General features: G+C 40.4%; 1 protein-coding gene across 1 annotated transcript in view; it reads right to left on the bottom strand.

The window, feature by feature from the left end:
* The window catches only part of LOC132255585 (uncharacterized), a 41,934-nt gene extending 22,574 nt beyond the window's left edge, over nt 1-19,360 (bottom strand). Inside the window, exon 1 of the mRNA XM_059751679.1 lies at nt 18,859-19,360. The gene's annotated coding sequence lies outside the window, so the exon portion shown is untranslated. The remainder of the gene's footprint in view (nt 1-18,858) is intronic.
* Nucleotides 19,361-19,985: the final 625 nt, after the last annotated feature.

The following is a 19,985-nucleotide window of genomic DNA, read 5'->3' as shown; positions in this document are numbered from 1 at the left end:
AAAAACATGCTGATTTTAGGTCAATGTGTTCGCTGGGCAATAACAGAAGCTCGATGAGCAATTTAAACACCCTAATTTGCTGAAAATTTTCAGTAAAATTCAATTTAAAGATGAACTGGGACTTTTTTCCAACACAACATCGCATGATAATTAATTGACTGTCTCATCAAGCAATCTCATTAATCTTTAGGGGAATTTCTGCTTTTTCCCTCCACAACTCGATTTGCCCATAGGATAAGATGGAGCGAAAGATACTCGAAAGGGAAATCCCATACGACAAATTTTCATGTTTGGAAACCTCCCCAAAGATTGGGAGCCACTGATAGAATCTCCACTCACGCAGGATAATTCTTAACACCCTGAGGATTCTTCATCATCTCTGGGGTCGCCTTTTGGGTATTCGCCGGGTTTGAGAGATCACAACACCCCAAGTGACTCACAATGGTCGGATGAAAATGGCTACAGAGTGAAAAAGTGTAACACTGTCATTTATTATAATTTTCCCTCTTCACACGACTTTGCCCGCCCCCACGAAGAACCAGGGGTGGAAAAGGCTCAAATGTTGCTCCTTGCGGGAGCAAACTTGACGCTCAATTTTCCGAGATGTTCTCTCCAAGCCCCACTTTTGTCTCACCTCCGCACGCACTTCTTCATTTTTTTTGTCTGGGGCTCACAATCGAGTGGAAAAGTTTACTTATACCATTTTCATACATTATATTTCCTCACATGCCACATATACGCTCGTCACAACCCCACAAAATTGCCACAAGCAGCGCGAGAAAGTCATGGGAAGTGTCCAGCGGAGGTCAATAGACATCATCATAATCTCGGAATATGTTAAACTATGGCGAATCTAATTAAAAATACAATTATTTCACCCACATTCATTAACATTTTAATCAATATACCAACTGTGGCGCGAATATTGTGGTAAATTGTGAATTTTTGAAGGGGAACTGCCACCCTCACAGCGGTTAATGCAGAGTAATGCTTGCAATGGTTGGAAAAATTCATCCGGCTGCGTAGCTTCGCGCAGACCATAAGGAATATAAATGAAATAAGCTCATGAGGTTTAATTTAATGAAAAAAATGTGAGGAGGGCAAAAAAATGTGGACGGAAAAACTTATCCGTCCGCGCACATGGTTAATTTGGCGGGAAATTTGTTACCTGAGCGCGGTGGTGGATTATGTAAAACACGGAAATAAATCCGCTCCTAATCTCGGTCAATTATGTAGAGAAAGATTAATAGCTTTAGCCTGGTCATAATTAAATTAATCAACCCCACCGTTGGCGCGAGTCTCGTGAGATGTTTTTCACTCAATTTTCCACGAGAATGTCCTCGTGCAAGTGAGCAAACGGAAATCATCAAGATGGTCTTCTTGGAGAACCTCTGAGAGGCGCATTTAATTTAATTTTCTCCATTAGACATTACAACAGTGAGGGTGATTGATAAAATTAACAGGCAGAGGCTTTTCCGTCGCTCAACGCACGTTTGAAAAGTCCTGGGAAAACTCTTGGCATATTCTGCAGGAATTCTCAAGTTCACGTTGAATTTCGTGGAATATAAATTTACCGTCTGTACTTAAAGTGTAAGTGATTCTAAACCACTTTCCACCAAAATAATTTACTCATACACACAGCGAGAGTTGATAAGAAAAAAAGCAAAGCTTATGCAAATGCTGAGTTAATCCAACATAATTACAGTGAACAAACAATTTCACCCTTGAGAGAGTCAAACAAGTTGGGAGCTTAGTGTTAAAGCTTGTGCATTTATCGACTTTTCTCATTCATCATTTGAGCTGTAATGGCAAGAAAGGAAGAAAAATATTCCATCCACGTCCGCCACTCTTATTCATGTAGGTACATTTTTCATTATTTCTCACTTTTCCCTCACTCCACATTCACTGGGTTATTTATGTGTGAAAATCAATAAATTTGGTCTTCCAGCGAGATCAAAATTCACTATGGCCCCCCCAATAAAAGGCAAAAGTGTACACAGAAACTTCCACGGTCGAGCTGAGAAAAGGTGGAGAGACGGGCAAAAAATAAAGGAGATTAGACCTCCTCCACCGCGGTGGAATAATTAATGATTTCGCTAAGAATTCTTATTTAATTAATTCATACACATGGTGTGCACAGTATGAAAACGCCACGGCGCTCTCCATCGGCGAGGGTGGTGAAAAGCCCGATGGAAGCTGAGGGGTGATGCTTTCACATCGCAACACGACGATATTCGTAGGTAAGGAGGCGAAATGGAGCCACTTTTCAATGCGGAAAGTAATAAGTTTCCACCAATAATAAAATATTCATTTACCCTCCCCTAATGCTCTACGCCATAGAGTGACATGCACACATCCCTTTTTCATATACATGTGAATTTTATGCTAAAAAGCTCAACACACACGGCAATTTACGAGAGGGTTGGAAGCTTCCGGCACAGCTTTTACACAGATAGGAATCAATCCAATTGCCAATAATCACATTCAAGGCGCTCAAGATTTGCATTCACCCAAAAGGCCACTCTTAATGAGAATCTACACTAATCGGCCATCTACATTGGACGTGATGAATATGTTTTCCACTCAGTAATTTGCTAATAAAATACCTGCCAAAGTAATTGATGTATTGATGAGATGCCCTCCACCCCTCATGCCAGCCAAACACCGAAAAGCTCTCCCAACCATTCACTTTCTTCCGATTGCACAGTGAAGATATTACGCTTTTGACCATTTTCGTTTTCCAACTTAAATATTAAATCCCCTCTCGCTCTCCGGGAATCAATAAGTTTACTTTCGAGGGAATACTTTTATTTCGCTCCTTGCTATCCTGGCCTCCCCTTCGACTTCTTGTTCGGGCTGCGATGCAAACGGAAGAATGATAGATTCATTGGTAGTGTTATTTATCGTTGTAGCTTCAGTGATATATGGTGGATTTTTGTGTGAGGGAATTTCACCTCAATCCTCAAATTCATCCTCATTCCACTTCACAGGATTTCCCATTCCATTCATCCCGGTGTGGAGGAACTCCCCACGATGGACACTCACCAGCACAAGAATTGAATCACGTAAGGAATTTGAGATAATGCATGCACCTGGCATACAAATTACAGCATGAACATTTGTATCCCGGACCACAAGGAGGAGTAAGAGTGAGAATTGTGTGTTTCAAAAAAGGAAGTGGTCAGCAGAGAAAACAGAAGGAGCAATTTTGCGAAAGACTGTTACTCCAGAATTCAAGGAGCCAAAGTATAGATCAAAACTATAGGAAAGAAAGAGTTTAGAATAAAGAGATCAGAGTTTTAGGAAGAACATAGAAGGGATTTCGAGTGCCAAAGAAGAATCCATCAAGAACACTAGCACACAAGCTAGTTTGGACGAAGCACCCTAATCTATTTCCGGTTGTAGGATTTTTGTTTTGGACCATGGGCAGAGAAAAGTGGTCCGGAAAGCGTCAGATTGGAATCTACAAGTCGGTAAACAAGCATTCAGAGAGTCAAAGAGTAAGAAAACCTCTTATTTCACGGGGTAGATGCAAATTCTGTAGTGAAAGTTGAAAGACTTCTGCACGTCAGTGTAGCTTTTTGCAGCGCGTGTTTACAGTGTGGATTTTTTTTCCTAGGGACGCGAGAGAAGCGATGCAAAATTGAGGGTGGAAAGTGGCGGCAAAATCATCCCCATATTTACCTTGGTGGGTGGTTAATGGCTATCGCTTTCACCTGGGACTCTTAAAAGTGAATCATGAATAAAAACCCACCCCCATCGGAATCCCCAAAACACACACACATAGCGGCAGAGGGGGTGAAAAGTAGGGGAGAAGACCTAAAAAAGGCCATATATGGAGAGGATGCTGTGGAGGAAAACAATTATAGTCCTCTGCAGACTAAATGCACCACATTGAATTTATATTTCTGCTCCGCCGTGTGAGTTTTTCAAGGGTTTTGCCACGTTGAAACTTTCGGTGAGTTTTCCACATTGTGAGAGGTGAAACCATAATTTTTCGCCATTTTGCGAGGTATTAAATCGATTAATGTCGTGAAAATCTCCTTACAAGTCATCTTGATGGTTGCGGATGGAAGAATGAGGAAAAATTGAACGCAGACGAGAAAAAGATCCCGAGGCGGGAAATCGAACAAGGTAAAGTTCATTGGGGGAGAAAAAGAGCCATCGTGAAAAGAAGTGGAAAATCCTCGAGACGGAGAAATGCATATGGCAGTGAATTGAGTTCTTTTCCTCACAATTCATTCCACATACAAACCCCGTTCACCCTCCAGGAAAATTGCACAGAGCGCAACCCCCCAAAAAGACGGTCTCACTCTAATCCCAATAGCCCTAAACGAGGAATTTATGCCACTACACCATCTCATTCACTAAAGCGTGTGTATGTGTGAAAGTTTATTTTTTTTTATTTGGCTTCGCAACTTTTCTCTGGACTGCAGTGAAAAGCTCATCAGAGCGCTTCTATCCGGTCAGTGCTCCATTCCCAGCATCACTCCGCCGACTGAACGGTCAAATTACAAACTCATTTCATAGACGAATGAAAATTCCATACAAAAGCCACCTCGTGCCCCTCGCACAAGCTCATTCAATTCAGCATTTCAACAATCATGCCCATATAGTCATCCCATGCCGAGCATACGTTATTTATTTCGCCACTTTCTACACCCAGCCGAAACAGAGATGTTGTCGCCTAAGTCAGCAAGGAGCGAAATGAAAGCAATGACAATTTGTTCTAGAAATTTCGTACATACGTAGAAGGTCAAATCGAGCGTCATTTTCCTGGAATATCATTATATAATTCACAGAGAAAATAATTTAGCCCAAAATACCCCACCTAAACCAATAAAAAAGAAATTGAGCAAATCAATTTAGGGTACTAATTCAATATTTACAGTTTAAGTTAAATACAAACGTATTAAATTAACTTTACCTCCAAATATTGCAAATACTGTTAATGAATTCGATAGGACTAATAGTTGACATTTAGTGATGGAACTTAAAGGTATGAAAAAGTGAAGCAATTTAGGGACATTTGTCAATATACATGAGAAATGAAAATTCAACAACGGAATGTTTTATGAAAATCCATAGGAATCTCATGAGAAAATCTCATGTCGTCTGCAGACAAAATCGTCAATAATCTTTTCCAATTGCACAGGCGATAACATTTCTACCAAAATGTCGTGTTTAGCCAATTGATAATCATCATTTCATTTAGTGAATCGTTTCATGACAGTTTCTAGTGGGACTGAAAACAGATATTTTTTGACACCTTTTCCGCAATGGTATTTAACAAATATTGCGTTTCATGTGCAACAAATTCGGCACATTTAAGCTGCTTTTATAGCACTGACGAGTCCATGATTCCCATTTATGGCTGTTAAGTATATTTTTTCTGTCAATAAAGCCAAAATACCCCTTTTTATGAAAACATTTTTAATAATAGCAGAAACGAAATCACCAATCTGTTATTTACCCTTAAAATTATACACCATTAATTGATTGAAACGTCCAGGCGACAGTGTGCGTATTTGGAAATTACTGCACACATAAATGTTTATTGGGTGCCACAAAAAGAGCGACATCGGGTTTGAGGTCAGGCCTGAGGTATTATACGTCATAACCCCATTTCACCCCGGCCAATGAAATAAAATTAATTTGGCTTTTCATCATTCAATGGCATTTATAAATAATCATAATACACAATCATGCTCAAAGCACTAAATCTTCCTCGTGGCTGCTGAATATTTCGCATGTGGGAATACAAATTCCGAGTAAAAACTGTGCTATTCGCACAGTATGCATATAATTCGGTAATGTGTGCGACTTTTCCCGAAACAAATTAACGCAGCTTTTTCTCAGAATTTCCTCCAATTGCAGTATAGTGAAAAAATACCACCTCACACACGATGTTGGGAGATTATTTCAAAAACTTATCTCCATCTCCCACATTTCGGACCGGAGTTTCGGGGAAAAAGTGGTGAAAAAAGTGAGGCAAAATAAATGATACACATGTGTTTTGAATAAAATTAATCTCTTTCACACGGAAAACTGTATCAAAAAGTTTTCCCAATTTTTTTTCTCATCACACACACACACAGAGTTTCCATTGAGTGTGGCCGGGAAAGTTCTCTCTCATTTTCAAATCACTTTTTTACAGTGGCGCGAAAATGGGTGTTAGATTGAGGTTGCGAGCAGAGGTCAGAGTCAATCAATATTTCAGCCAATCGCTCTCCCCAGAAACCATTGATCGGCACAGTGTTTTTGAAAATAAGAGCAAGTTAATTGAATACTTTTGGTACGGTGTGAAAACACTTTCGGAAGGAAAAACATTAATCTAACACGGTTTTTGGGGGATCGAAGGGATATTTCGTGATTAATTTTCCCATGGGATTCAATGGAAAACCCTCCCACTCTGTCGACAATTGATTAGCATGGGGAGGAAACTAATAGCGAAAACTCTATCAAAGTGTAATCACCCTGAGCTTAAGAGAGCGAGCTTTAAGGATTTTTCTGTAAATTTAATCACCCAAATCATCACTAGACGGATTTTACATTTGAATTGTGTTTTAATTTCTCTGATGCTCTGAAAATCTTATGATGTCTTTATGAAAAGGGGCTGAATTGAATAATTATTCCAGATACCAATTTCTGAGAATTTTACTATATAAATCTGTTTTAATCATATGAAACTTACGTAATTTCGCTTAAATCATTTACTTAAGCACGTACACGTCAATGCATAAAATAGTGATAGATTATGTTACTATTTATTTAATTGAAAATTAATTAAAACATGGATAAATTTCACTTCATTTATGAATACGATGATTGTGAAATTTAATATTTAATCTTAATTGACCACCAGAAGCACTACTAAAGGAAAGAAACTATGAGACACACAGTTTAGACCACTTTGTGCTTCTCATTCAATATTAATTGGAAATCCGACGAAATCAATACTTCTAAGCGCGTCAGTGAGAAACTTTTCTGAAACCCTTCTTCTTCCATGACGCAATGCACGGGAAAACTTTCCGAATACTTAGGCTGATAACACGACCCTTTGGCAAATTACACATCGCCGCCTATTTCCACGAACAAGTGTGCAAAATTCACACCGTCTGACTTCTCAGGAAAATCCACAAAGTGTCTATTAGTGTGAAATTCAGCGGAGAAGTAACTTTCTGCTCAACTTGATTAAAAATTTACAATAGAGAAAAATGGCAGAAGAAAAATTTCCTTGAATAAGACATCCGCTAATTTTCCACCTGAACCTCCACGAAATTCAACCCCCATTAGTTAAGGCAGAGTTTAGGGAAATTCCACAGAAAGCCATGCTGAATAATAGAAAAAAAAGCTTGCAAGTACATATACTGTGAGAAGTTTTCCAGGCACCGCCAGGAAAAATATATGGCGCTATTGATCGAGAAATATTCTACCTCTCTCTTATTTTGTATAAATTATACCCCAATGGAGTCCACACACCCACGAAAATGGGCTATTTTGTAATTTTCCCACCGTACGTCGAAGAGAGTGAGCCACGTTCTCGCAAAATATCCCACATCAATTGAATTTATCGATATTGGAAGAGGTAAGAGCTGAGCAGTGTTCAGTGAATTTCCCTCGCCGCAATCGAAAACGTACAAGATCCTCCATTTGGCATTGCGAATGTGAGTGAGGGCATTAAAATAATTATTGTTCCAATTGCCGATACAGCATCCGCACGCGGCGAAAAGGGCAAAACCCCATCGCCATACAAGAAATATTATGCGGAAAGATATTTACACTTGAATACACTTTGCCCCGCAAAACACACAAACGCACACACACACGCACACAGACCGACAATTTTGGGATTTTCATCGCTGATGAGGGTTGAAAAATTTCAGCGAAACTTTCACACACGCGTGAAGATCGCACTGACGTCACAGCATCGCTGGAGTCTAATGGGAATTACCATTTTTATTGACAGATTTTTCGAATTTTCGTCAAAGCCTCAAAGACACTGCGTGTGCGGCTGGGGTGTGGCGTGAGAGGGGCGAAAAGGTGGCGAAAAATTTATTTCACTCACCGAGGAATCATCTCTCAGGCTGTGAAAATTCCACCCCCAGCCCAAACCAATGCGAATTGAGCGTGCGGCAGGCAGCAAAGTGGCTTTGGAGGGTGGCGAAGAAGGTCTGTGTACACCCATAATAACCATTCGCACCATTCGCATATAAAATAAACTAAAAGCGAATATGGGTGGGTGGATTTGTTGTTTCCCAGGGTGAGAGGACGACTCGAGCCTTTTGACGGCATTTACACCTGACCGGAATTTCAATTCAAATTTCGTTAGACGGCGCGAAGGGGATGATGTGGAAATGCCGCCACGTGAGGTTTGTGGGTGAATTTTCAATGTGGGAAACAGCCAAATACGCACAAAGTGTGTACACTTCACCCATTGTGACACAACATTCAAGATCATGACTTTGGAAACGGCACACGGAGAAAGAGAAGAAAAAACCCCAACACGGAGCGTTTTGCACAAAATTCCAATCACAAGTTTGGCTTCTTTGTGGCATTTATTTCCGCGCGCCCCCTTCGCAGTTACGCAACTTTCTTAACGCAAATTTTTGTAACTCTCCCACCCTCCCTCATCTCACCCCCTAATTGATGATTCCACTGAGATGGGCCTTTGTGCTGTCACACCAATTCGAAACAATTGAGAAGAGAGGAGAAAAGTGATGAAAATAGGCTATTCGCAGCTCAATTTCAGCAAATTTCTATCTCCAGCATTTCTTGTGCTCTGCAGCATCGAGCTTCGTCAGTTAACTTGAGAAGTAAATGAGGTAAATTACCTGGTATTAGCGAAAGATGTCGTGGAAAGGGTTACGTAATGCTGCAAACAAGAGAAGAGGAAAATATCTCAAATCCCGCCCACTGCTATGCTCCGCCCACAAACGGGCAGAAAGATAAAGAAGGTTGCTGAAATCAATAACGTTATGTACGTAAACATATCTAACAAGTTGTTAACAACAAGCAGGAGTGTAAACATGTGAATTCAATCTATGCGCTGTTTCCGTTTCAAGTTCACATTGCGAACTCAGCAATATGGAAAATAAATGGAATAACTGCGTTTTCCCTTCTACTGTGTTTCAGTCACGAACTCAAGCCTTCAGATGCAGTGGGAAACATGTTTCAAATTCAAATGAGACGTTGAATAACTGTCAAATCCCCCAAAAACCCGTCAATTTGACATGAAATTCAATTAGGTGTGCAATTGTATATTGGAAACTGCAAGAAACTCCCCCACAGAAGGCATTCACTTCATTAGTGTGCAAGTCAAGCAGTGCCATCCTAATAAATTACGTGAGCCACCCCTCATGGGAAGCCACCACCCCTAATCGAGCATGAATTAAAAAAGTAAATCGGAAAAAATACCTCTTCACAGCCCAGAGATTACATTTGCAGACAATTTGAGGGGATTACAAAGTGGGACTGCAACGACAAAAGACTGTCAACCCTTTTGTGCGCACTGTGTGAGCATCCGACAATCCCTCGCAATTCAATATTCCCTATCATTTGACATTCATTTGCTTGTCATTCCGCATGTTCTCGTCCCCATTTGCGATGAGTTGCAATTTTTGCAATAAAAAGCATTTCACAATACAATTATGCAGTGTCAAGCCAATTGGTTGCTTTTTCATTTGTCGCTTCATTAGTCGGCGACAAATTGGATTTTAATTGAAAGGATGCTGCTGATTTGATATTTCGCTTAGGCACTGTTCCAACTGTCGATGCTCTCATGGCGATTATGGCATGGACAAATCTTCTAATGGTGTGAGAATTTCAATTAAAAATTTCTCTCTATATCAAATATTTCCATTTCACTGACCCACCAATTTCCTTTCAATTGAACAGAAATGATTCCTTTTTCCCAAAGGGAAATACACACACACACACACTCAAATTTAAATAGAAGACCTTTTTGCTGTCTGTCTCCTTCAAAGTGGGATGAAAGAGAGAAAAATTCAAATAGAAGCGTGAAATTTGATTGAAATCTGTGGCTTTTTGATGGTAAACTCCACCCCATCTAGCATCAATTCAATTCACCCGATAAAAGAGTTACTTGTGAATTTTCTTTTTTTCCCTCCACTTGGAGGTAAGAAAAGGATGGGAGCACGCTCAGAAGTGGGTGGCGGGAGGAAAAGTGCCAGGTGTGACAGGATAAAATTCCTCTACACTCCGTCTTATTTTTCCAGTCAGTTCTCCCTCCAAAAGGTGATAAGGAAAGTAAATTGAAGAGGATGGCTATGAAAATACCTTCACGATACGCCAGGTGAAATAATTCAAAAGTGACGCTGTCATTTCCGATAATTTTCCCCGCGTGTGGCGACAATAACACATTTTTCCCATTTTTCATAATTAAATATACCGCGTCCTTTTGTTCCATTTTCAACGCTCGACCACCTTGAGAAAATATTTGGGAATGAAGGTTGACTTTGTAAACATTTTCCGTAATCTGCAGAATTTCATCTTTTGGGAAAAATCAATAGTCGAAATTATCAATGAATTGAGGCTTTTGTTAGTTGGAGGAAAAAAATATTTTTCCCACAAGGCAAACTAATGGATAATTGCAGTGAAATCTACTGTGATAATTAATGGCAAAAGTGCTGAATCTGGTGAAAGTTCCAAGTCATTTCCACGCGAAAAGGAAATTTCTGTGTGCGGTCGAGAGCCATCAAATCAACATATATATTTCTTGCTTCACCAATTCGCCGTCTCAGCATTTCAATTGTAATGACACAGATTGAGTGGAAAATCAATTGAGACACTATAGTTGAGAAAATTGCCCTCCAACCCCACAACATATGATGATGTGTTCAGAAGCAGTTGAAAAAAGCTCAGCAGGAAAATACACAGACGCCGTGAATCAATGAATTAATTATGAAATTAAAGCATTACGGCAAACAAGAGGTTGAAAGCGAAGCAGAAAAAGAGCGTTCAGCGAAGGGCGGGCCAGCGAAGGGTGGTGTGTAAATACAACTCACATGCCCCATCATATACCCACCAATTTGAAAAGTTTTCCCACAACTAAATCCATCACTTAATCCCAACCCGAGTTGTCGGATCCTATTTATCGAGCGGACGCCCGGTGTGGCCACACACACTCTCAAACACACACTGTGAGAAGGTGAACTGCCGCTCCCCCGACCCCGTGCACAGATCGTACCAAAGACCACCCTCGCTCACGCACACACATGATGAGAATTGAAATATTCGATTCGACAAATGACCCAGACCAGGCGAGGGAAAAAAAACCGAAGAGATTTTCTGCTTGCCAGAGTTTCACATAAAATTTGGGGGGCGCTTCGATGGTGGAGGTGGAAGGGCTTTCCGAGGATTTCCCATCGATTGCGCCAGCCGGCGAGCTCTACATCAAAGGGGTGGAAAGAAGAGGGGGTGGAAGGGAATTTTTCAAAAGTGATATAAATGGGATAATTTTCCAATATAGCTCTTCCTCCCCTTTTGCCCATACAAACTCACCCCCCCCCCCCAAAAGCTACAGGCTGGGTCGCCTCGAGTGTCTTACAAATCAAAATGGAAATGTACATGTCCTATAAAAAGTTTTCCTTTTCCTTAGTAGGTACTTTCATAGTCGTAAATCCAGAGAAATTTCATACATACGGGAAAATAACATTTAGAGACCGAAATGAAATCAGGCAATTCTGAATTTTGTCTATGTTTCATCAATTCAGCAATTTCACAATCAAAAGTTCTGCATTTTTCAAATTTACAAACCTTATGGCTGAAAATATTGTGTATTAATCTAATTTTTATCATCATATTTCACAAATTTGCTGCAACTCTTATGAAATATATTGGCATGAATAATCAGATAATATACAGTAATTAGTTATATTTTGGAAAGTCTACTTGTAACGCTTGATTAACCATAATTACGCAAATTACAAAGTATTCCTCTTAATTTATACGTAGCAAAATCAGTACATCGAAGCTCAGTTCCGTTGATGGTTTGTTTCAGATCACCTTGCAGGCACGATTGATTATAGGGAGAAGCTTTGTGCTCCAACTACTCAAATTCAGATGGCATAAATGCTGTAGAAACCAACGAGTTTTTAGGGAAAAACACCGGGAAACTTTCCCGAAGGGAAGTAAGTTGAATCCCTGTTTGGGATGCAATGTTTAATTAATCATAATTAAAATAAAATATTTTACAGGGGCGCGCGCCGGATACTTGAAAAGCCTCCAACCCAAAAATAGAACCCAAACACACCAACATAGGGGAAGGCGGGGTGTACAAACTAAGTCTGCGGAGCTTTAAAAACTTTCTCTTCTCCATTTCGCCTCTCACACCACACTAAACTTTTCATACTGTATTTTTTTCCTCCAACTCTCTGTTACTTCTCACTTTTCCTGGGGAAACCCCCCTCGCGCCACACCGTGAAAAGTGTGCGCGACAAGAAGACACGGAAGATGTTTCAGCAGAAGAAAATAATTGAGGAATTAGGGAGATTGATATGGCAGAGAGTGTGAGATGCTATCCTTCTTACTTATTTTTCTTTAATTACTGCAAAGACTTCAGCTTCCCTCACGCTCTACTGACATTGCAAAAATTTAGCTGAGTATACGGAAAATTTAAAACTCCGCCTCACGCTTTTTTTTCCACGCCAGCCTCACGGAAAGACAGTGAGACAGAAATCTATCAAATGAATGTAAATACTTTTCTGAGACACTGTTAATCATCCGGAGAGAATTTTCCATATAGTCTGACTGTGCAGAAAATGGTAACAACAGAATTTGCTCGGGTTTGAGGAAAGATGGTGCAAAAAATAAACTCGCGTCACACAACTTTATCCATGTTTCTAGGCGAAATATTCCACACTGACGCCCCCCGCAAAAGGAATTTCGGACAGTGTGAGTCACTGGGATGAGGCGAGAAAAGAGATATTCTTTTGTGTGTATGTATTTTGCACAAGAGTGTATTTTCGTGGTGTAACTTTTGAGATCAAGAGCAAAGGAAAACACGAATGACTGTTGGCAGAAAAATAAAACATTCCTATATGTATAATCTACCATCAGGTTTTTCCTATCCCCCAACCAGTCCGCCCTTCAGATAAAAGTCTCTTCGCTTACGACGAACCAAACAGCGCGATGGGGAGCACATAGAAAAAAAGACGGAAAGTAGGGAAAAGAGGGAGAATATATTGTTACTCGTGAGTGTGTGTATATAATAAATATCCTCTCTATAGGAAAACTGAGAGGTGGGATGAGAGTAGCAAAAAAAAAAGCGAAAAAGTTTATTTTACGGCATCTCATATAAGTTCGGGACAGAAAATTCCCGGGGAAAAAGCATATTTCATTAGGTAAAGTATCGTAAGTTTCCACCCCACACTCAATATCCAGTCTTTCTCTCTCTCTCCCTCTCTCTCTTCTCTATGAGCATTTCCCTCACATATACTCTGGCGTGTGCAAGATTTTCCTCTCGATTTTCTTCACAGTCATACAGTAGGCGACCGCTTAGGGGAGGAACGGTCAAGATGATCCGAACAGGGGATGAAAGATTGAGTAAAAATGAGATAAGTAGCAATCGTAAATGGAAACAGTCAAAGAAACTGCAAACAGAAGACTGAAAGGAAAATTCAGAGTAAAATAAGAGAAGCCAAAGGAAAGACTCCTTTTCCTTGCAGAGGAAGACATTCAACTAAAATTACAAACGTCTAAGAGAAATGTATCACAAACAGATCATAAGAGATGATAACACAGCTTGATACATCAGACCGCTAACTTCCTTATTATGGTTAAGTAATGCTTCCTGCTTTTCGACGCCAATGCATCAGATTGAGAGTCAGAACAGGAGAAAAATTGGTCTAAGAATAAAAATACACAAATCCTCCAAACAATCTTCCCATTTTTGCCACCTCTTCCCTATGCCCAAAAAAAACCCTGTGCCGAACGGAAAGGCGGCAGAACATGGATTCCATGGTAAATGCCACACGGGGAGACACACCAATTTCACTCAGGAGGTGAGAGAAAATATTATTGTAATAAAAAACAAATTTATCATACATCATATTTTTACTATTACAGCATTCTTGACATCCTCCTTTTCGATTTTTTTACGAGGGCGTCTGCCAAACCCCACCAAAGTCGCGGGAAGACAAGGTCGTTAAGATGGAGTGAAATTTTCGAGTCGAAAAAAAATTCACGTCTTACTTTTTATCATTTACTTCGTCTCACACTCCAAATTCTTCTCCCACCGTTCTTCCCTGTCATCTCACAGAGAGCCCACACGAAAATTATCACTTTTCCGCCACAAATTTGTACACAGGGAACAAATTACATTGAAATGTGCTCAAATTGTTGGGAGGAAGAAAAAAAAAATGAAGCCACAGACGCTGGAGATAAGAGCAAATTAGACATTCTGCAAATTTATTCCCCACCATTCACCAATTTTCAGTGGGATTTTTCTCAGTGTACCAACCGCAGCAGGTTTGCGTCTCACACCATCGGGCATCGAGAGGAAAATTAATGGAAAAATTATGACAATTGACGCATTAAAAATCAAGTTTAATGAAAATTGCGCCAAAAAGGGACCTTTTGGCCAAAATCACGCTCTCATCTTTGCGCCTACCAGTCAAGCGAGGGTGGAAAATTGAATGAAACGGTCATAATAAAAATTGATAATCCCATTCATGTCTTCCCAAATTGTGTCTCAATCGATATGGTTTTAGAAAACGACAACCTCATGTGCGACATAAAGTATTGAAATGTCACACTCAACGAGCCCCAATTTACTGTTTCGCTCCAAAACTGTCCAATTACTGTACGGAAGTGACGCAAAAGGCTGCCTTCTCTCCCGTTCTCTCGTCGCTTCCTCACCCACTTTGGCGAATTACTCAATTCTCCTTGTGGATCAGGACAAATGCTATGCGATGGTGAAAGATGTGAAAATCCCATCGAGAGAGACAAAGCCTCACAGGAGCAACCCTTTTTGTTTAGCAGACAACAAAATAAGGATTTTCACAGCCTCATTTTTTCACCCACTTTATAGGGGGCGAACTTCCACCCGCCAGGAAGCGCCCTATTCCACCCGAAAATCCGGTAAACTCTTAATCACAATCGCCCAGGAGTAATGGGCATGAGCATCCCATACAAGACGGAAAATTTAATTAACTTGTGGACTTTTCCAATGTGTACACTCGCCCATTCCAACCTTCCGTGCGCTGCTGAAATCCATCCTCAACGAGAATCGTCTTGCAAAGTATTGCTCTGGTGTTTCATTGTCGACACAGCTACGAAAACGCACCCAGGCAGATCGAGAGATAAAAAACCTCAGAGGGTTCATAGGAAGAAGTTCGGGGGAGAAGACGTAGTGTCTAATACAACAAAAAGGAGAAAGAAGAGTTGAGTATCTCAGAGCAAGTAAAACTTGGAACACGGTGAAGAAACATAAGTATCGACAATGTTTGATAAGGAATAGATGATTGAAAGAATTAGAGAGAAAAGTAGTACAGGCTCAATAGTAAAAATGGACTAGGGAAAAAGGCAAGCAGAGCACAAATGGATAGTCCAGACACAGAAGCGTAAGACACACTAGAACATATGAAAATCATTGCAAAGGTTCAAAAAGAAAATGGAATCAAAGCAAATAAGAAAATCACCAAGAGTATTACTCTAAACCAGAGTAGTTTTTTTATTCTTATTTCTATTATACCAAAGTTTGTATAACGATCGCAAGAAGTGCTTTACGCTTCGTAACATTGTTTAGTGAAATTGATAAACCCTTTTCGGGAAATCCGTGTTCCACAGAGTGTTTTCTCACCCATTGAGCCGCATTTTTCTCCCTCCGACCCCCTTTCACCCCACCCGCGCCAATTTCCCGCCACTCAACAGACGGAAAAGCTCATAATAAAAAATCCCGAACAGAGCGAGAGGGAGTAAATGAAAAAATTCTCAACATTTTCCCCATCAACCCATGAAACTTAATTGCTGAAATCAATAGTTTCTTCCTCACACTACTCAAGAAGTCAAGATACTCGGGCATCTTTTCAAGGGCCAACGAGCTCATCTCACAGATTAGTTACACCCAAGCGACCAACTCCTCGAAAAGAAAAGCTGCACAGAAACTCAAGAGGAAACTGGAAAAAGAGGCAAAGAACAGAGTCGTGAAAATCACGCAAAACATCGAACAGGAAACGATGCTTGAGATTTCTATTTGCCTCTTTTTTCTCCACAGTGAGGCAAAAGTGGAAAAATTCTGCGGTGAAAATGGACAGATGCGGGGGTGACTTTTCAACATGCAAAAGAACTGCGCTGAAACTGGGCTTATTTGCAGAGTGAAGTTGGAAAAAGGGTCACATTCGGCTAAACTATATTTGAATGCTGGGCTATGTCGGCTTGTGCGATAGAGAGAAGCTGTGAAAAAAGGAATCGGGTGGGAAATTAAGCACAATCAGAAAGAGTGTGTCATTAGCGGAAATGGAAAACGCGAACTTTTATACGCAGAAAACGGAGAATGCAAAAATCTGTGTGCGCCATGAGAGGAAGAAAAAAAAGGAAGCTCCAAAAGCTTCCGAGTGGAGTATTAATTAAAATACTGCATAAAAATTAAACTGAATTTTAATTGATAAAATTCCTCATTTTAATTTAAAATACTTGAGAGAAATGCAAACTTCTTTCTTTGCAGCACTTTTTCATTCTCTGTATTTTTGCATAGAGCAAAAGAATTTCTTCCCATCACTATTGGACGGAAGACGCGATTAAGTATACACAAAACTCTACACAAGTTGGGTGGTGGGAAAAAGGGGAAAATCCACGCGCAAAGCCGTGAAATTCAATCCCAGCCCTCAGACATCGGTTGCTGTATATTTAAAGTGTTTCACTTATTGGACAATGAGAAATGGGGGTTCAAGTGATATTTAATTAAAGATACTTTTCACATTAATGCGTCTGGGGAGTGAATGTGAAATCAGGCAAATTCAGGGGTGTGCTTCACCCGCCGATCGTTAAATATTCAGCACGAGAAAACCTACACGACACACTCAAGGATAATCTCTGTATTTAATATGTGAAGCATCCCTTGAGAAGCCCCAAATACAGTGTGTGTGTGTGTGTGAGGTTGAAGGAAAAAAACGCACCACAATTCCCAAATCATTTATATCCCCAGTCCATTTTCAGGCTTCGTGGCGATGCTCCATAATGTGGAGTGCATGTGTCTTCCGCTGAGAAGAAAATAACACGCCACGATAAATCAGAAAACCAAACAGTTTCCACCGAAATTCACAAGGATTAATTTGCATAATATCCAACTATTAATAGTTTTCAGAGCAGCTCTCGTGGCTGAAAAGACAAATGTCGATAAGTTGCTATTGTGCGACTGTCCTCATATGTTATCATGTCTGCTGGTCCTTCCAACCTGACATGCTAATCAATTAGAGCTCAACTGCGAGAGTATTTTATTGTTATTATAGCTATATTTTAGCTATAAAACGACTTACTTTGTTTTGGAAGGTAAAGAAGGCTTTGCTTAAGCTTCTGCAACTACAGAACGTGACATTCGTCTAGTCACAGCAAAATATGTTCCTCAATGGTTAATAATAAATATCAATTCAAGCTGAAAAATCAGAATTTAGACCAATTGATTAAAAAGTTAATAAATAATTAAGTTTGAATAGCAAAAATCCAAATTTATTTACTTTTGATTCGAATGACATTTTTTTATAATGAAATTCTTTCTAAAATTATCATTACTAATTAATATTAATGTTCCAATTCTCAATTTGATGTAAATTTAATTTCGCCTAGACGCTCTAAGACGGCAACGGACGCACAACAGGGGATGAAAGTAATGAGTCAGTTGATGCTTGAACCCACACTGAAATATCATGTTGCCAAGTATTTGCCAAATTAATTCCTTTGACACACCAGTTTGCCCTTTCCCCTTTAAATTTTCCCTTTTGCGTCAACACACGTATTGTCTCTGCAAATGTACCATTATTATAATGCCGTATAGTGAAAGAAGTACCTCTACATCGTTTAGAGGGTGCAACTACACCTTTGGGAGAGAAACCCCATAATCATCATTTTTCCAACGCTCTTTCTCTCTCTCTCGCTTTGCCAACCAAGAAAGAATATAAAGCGTGTAATCCTCAAGTATCCTTGGGACAGAGGAAAATCCTTGACTCGGGACTGAGATTCCATGACAATTGGATTGTTGTGTGTGAGTGTGTGTGGGAAAATTGGCGAAAGAAATTAAAAAACGTGACAAAGAGATATGAAAGAAGGAAGAGACAATGTCACAACACGTATATAGATGTGGAAGAGGAATCTCTTTAACACACAAAATATGTCACAAGTCACAAAATTACACAACACAATTTTCCACACACAGCCAACCCACTGAGCAAACAATGGGGTGGGCTTAGGGACCACCCACAGAACAATGTGAAAAGTGGAGGAGAAAGTCGGAGCGTGGAGTAGAGTTATAATAATAATATTATGTAAAATCGCACTCACACACTGTGATTTGTGTGGATAAAATGTTATTTTCTATGAGGGTCCTCTCCGCCTTTTCACAGGGACCCTCGCAGCCTCCACTCTCTGCGTCTATGGCATCCTGAGGTGTGGGTTTGGAAAAAGGGAAAAAGTCGTTGTCCCTTGGAAAACCGAGCTCTCCCCCCTCCCTTCGTATACATTTCGCCTAAAACACATCCTATTCACACGGGAAAATTTTTCCCATTCACCACACACACATACACACATGATATTCCAGCTTTCATCCCCCCATTCCACGAGACTTGGTGCTGAACAAAAAAGTACACCGAGTGACGATAGAGAAAATTCACGAGAGATACTCACAATGAAGAGGAGAAAAGGCTGTATAATTATGTATTCCCAGGATTCATGTAAATTGTTCTTGTTTCCAACTAACACTCCACCTTCCTCTCTGCCTCACCTTGTCCTCCACAACCAGAAGCAGTCCGCGCGACAATCTGCTTGTTCTCTTGCTTCTCTTTCCTTTCACAAAAGTCCTGCCAAAAGTCCTTTCTTCTTCGATTTTTCCGTCACCATCGGATGCACTCTGTCCGTGTGTCAGTACACGAAATTCCGACCCAGTGTGCCTGAGACAATTCGCTGTTCATTGAGCGAGCGCAGGGCCAGCGAAACGCAATGTCCTGATTTTCACCATCACTAACCTCAAAGCCATCTTTTCTCAACTCCTCTGCAAACCACGGAGATTCACTCAGGCACACACAGCACTGGCTGGAATATGGAACACCAGCAAGACAAGAGCCCAACTTTCCACTGTCCGTTGGCGAGCTCAACTGAGAGAGTCCCTTGCAAGCAGGATCAAACTCAAGAACCAACTAAATTTGATGTAAATCAGCGAAAAACTGGGAACTGGGACTCCCTTCGTAGTGGAGGGGAAAGTCCCGTGCTCTCAACTCTCCTCTCTCTCTCTTTCTCTCTTTCTCACTCCCCCTCCCTTTCGCGCGTGAGAGAGAGGAAAACCCACACACTGCCAGTGAGTTAGGGGATGTTGATTTACTCTCTCACCGCGCTCTTACATTGCAAAAGGTTATCGCAAGAGCGTCGAATCAATTACTGTTGTACCGATTTTGTCCATTCAAAACACTGTCAAACTAAGTTTGACAGCTGTCAAATATGTCAGATAGTATAAAAAGCAGATGACTTACCAATTTCCGTCTATTCCCACTATTTCTCAAGAGGAAATCATGCAGAAACAAGGATGTGTATTAATCTTATACTAAATATAATCTCAGTTTGCATGCATAAATACGTGAAACTCACAATTGTGACTAAAATATACAGCTTTCGTCAACTGTTGACACACACTGCCGTGAAAATATGACGAGATGAGGAGCAATTTTGCCTTGTTCATAAAAAGACCAGCAAGAGGGACTCCAGGACACAAGAGAGACTACATCAGAGGGGAAAATTGCTGAATTATCCCTTGTTATGTA

Source organism: Phlebotomus argentipes, unplaced genomic scaffold (assembly GCF_947086385.1).
Source record: "Phlebotomus argentipes unplaced genomic scaffold, Phlebotomus argentipes genome assembly contig_5, whole genome shotgun sequence".
Taxonomy (NCBI): Eukaryota; Metazoa; Arthropoda; class Insecta; order Diptera; family Psychodidae; genus Phlebotomus; species Phlebotomus argentipes.
Note: the sequence above shows the minus strand (reverse complement) of the source record. Positions and strands in the feature narration are given on the sequence as shown.